The sequence below is a fragment of the Elephantulus edwardii genome, unplaced genomic scaffold, assembly GCF_000299155.1.
Source record: "Elephantulus edwardii isolate Elephantulus edwardi_28Jun2011 unplaced genomic scaffold, EleEdw1.0 scaffold00243, whole genome shotgun sequence".
In the NCBI taxonomy this organism is placed as follows: Eukaryota; Metazoa; Chordata; class Mammalia; order Macroscelidea; family Macroscelididae; genus Elephantulus; species Elephantulus edwardii.
The window spans coordinates 1,143,665-1,146,054 of record NW_006399993.1 but is presented as its reverse complement, the minus strand read 5'-3'; the positions used below and the strand labels follow the sequence as shown (position 1 = coordinate 1,146,054).

At 39.2% G+C, this 2,390-nt stretch overlaps 1 pseudogene; it reads left to right on the top strand.

Annotated features, from left to right (window-relative positions):
* Positions 1 to 1,017: 1,017 nt before the first annotated feature.
* Positions 1,018 to 1,347, top strand: LOC102871447 (annotated as a pseudogene).
* Positions 1,348 to 2,390: the final 1,043 nt, after the last annotated feature.

The following is a 2,390-nucleotide window of genomic DNA, read 5'->3' as shown; positions in this document are numbered from 1 at the left end:
CTTTCATTTGTTATTCAGATCATTTGTATCTTTTCTTTCCTTTCCTTTGTTAGTTTTGCTAGTGGTTTGTCAATCTTATTGACCTTTTTGAAGAAACAACTCCTGGTCTTGCTGATGGTTTCCATTGTTTTTCTCTTTTCTGTTTCATTTATTTCTACCCTAATTTTTAAAATTTCATTTCTTTTAGGGGTTGACAGGTCTTCTTGTTGCTCTTTTTCAACTTGTTGTAGAAGTTGGATTAGAGACTCAATTATAATTTTTTTCTTTCCTTTTGAAGTGATTACTTATTGCTATAAATTGACTTCTGATTACTATTTTGGCTGTTCCTCAGAAGTTTTGGTAAATTGTGTTTTCATTATCATTTGTTTCAAAAAACGTATTTCTTGCATTTTTTTATTTCTCCTATTATCAGCTCATGTTCAAGCAGGATATTGTTCAGCTTCCAAATGTATGGGATTTTTTTTTTTCTGAACCAGAACAACACTTTTAGTGTAATAAGACTCTATACAGAATTCAACCATAAGTCTTCTCCCAAATTAACTCAAAAACCCATTTCTAGCTTAAATTCTTCCTTCTCTAAGACCAATAGTAACCATAAGCATACTGTTATTAATCGCTCCATGTCTCTTTAAGTTCTCACTTCACAGGATCAAGGAGATGACCAACTTAATTCTTCCCTGGCCACTAATCCCATACTGACACACTCCAGGCTCTGAACCCCCAGATCATCGCCCCTGTTCAGCAGGAAGTAGCCAAAAGAAAAATACATCACCCTGTTTTATCACTAAAGAGTCTGAGATGTTACGTCTGGACAAAGGGAGCCAAAGAGAAGAATGAAGAATTCAGAAGTCAAATGTTGATGGCCTTTCCTGCTGCTGCTAAGAAGAGCAAATAGCCTTGCTTGTCTGGCTGAGCTAGCAGGTGGTTTGTATATCAGAGTGGAATGTCCCTCCCTAAAGACTCTGTTTATAAAAATCCTCCCCATTGCATCTGGCGTTGGAGTGGTCCAAGAGAAAGATGGCGATGGCAGCTGTCTCCCAGGCCTCTGGGATGCTGGTTCGGTCCCGGCCACAGCTGGGGCGATCTATGGCAAGCAGCACGAGCAGCGAGGAGGGATCAGCTCGCATGTGGAGGGCCCTCTCCTTCTTTGTGGCTCTCCCCAGGGTGGCAGTAAGCATGTTGAACGTCTTCTTGAAGTCACGCCACGATGAGCACGAGAGACTTGAGTTCATTGCCTACCCCCATCTCTGCATCAGGTCCAAGCCCTTTCCCTGGAGAGATGGGAACCACACGCTCTTTCATAACCCTCATGTGAATCCACTTCCAACTGGCTATGAAGAGGACTAAATAAAGAGGACTGGGACCACCACTGGGGACCACCGCATTGGTAATAGTGGACCATTACACTGCATGTGGACAAAAAGTGTATGGGGACTTTCACCTTTACTTGTGTAAATGAACTTCCATCCCTTTGCTTGTGGCAGGAGATGGCTTAAACAGATTAATCACACAAAAAAAATAAAAATAAATCCTCCCCATTAAGTTCACAGTGTGACTTCCCATTCTCCATCTCCAGGATGAGGAACTCACCCAGGAGCTCCCCTTTCCCCCCTTTAATAAAGCTGCATTAAGCTTTCTCTCATTCTCTCTGATTTATTCTTTAAATCTGCTAACTTAACACTATTATCCACTCATGTTCAAGGAGAACATTGTTTAGCTTCCAAATGTATGGGGGTTTTTTTCTCTTTCATCCTCTTGTTGTTTATTTCTAATAGAAATAATTGATTTCTAATGTAGCTTTGTGGTCTGAGAAAGTATTTTGTATTATTTCTGTTTTTTAAATTTATTGATGCTTGCTTTGTGACCTAAAAGATGATCTATTCTAGAAAACGTTTCATGCAAGTTGGAAAAGAACGTATACTTTTTTTGGGGGTGCATTAATCTTTATATGTCTATGAGATTGAGTTGGTTGATTGTGAGGTTTAATTTTTCAGTTTCTTTGTTGAGTTTCTTTGTGGTAATTCTATCTTTCCTTGAGAATGGAGTATTGAAATCTCCTTCTACTAACGTGGTGTGGTCTATTTCTTTTTTCAGTTCTGCTAATGTTTGCTTTTTGTCAGAGACAGTGCGATTGGCACAGGACAGAGCAGAGTTTAGGGCTGTTGTACATAGGGTCGCTATGAGTTGCAAGCGACTCGACGGCACATAACAACAACAACATCATCATTTGGTGCATAAATATTTATTATGGTTATGTGCTCTTGTTTAGCTGACCTTTTTAGCATTATATAGTGACTTTCCTTGTCCTTTGTGATGGTTTTCATGCTGAAATCCATTCTATTAAAGATTACTATTTCTACTCTTTTCTGATTGTCATTTTTTGGGGTTTT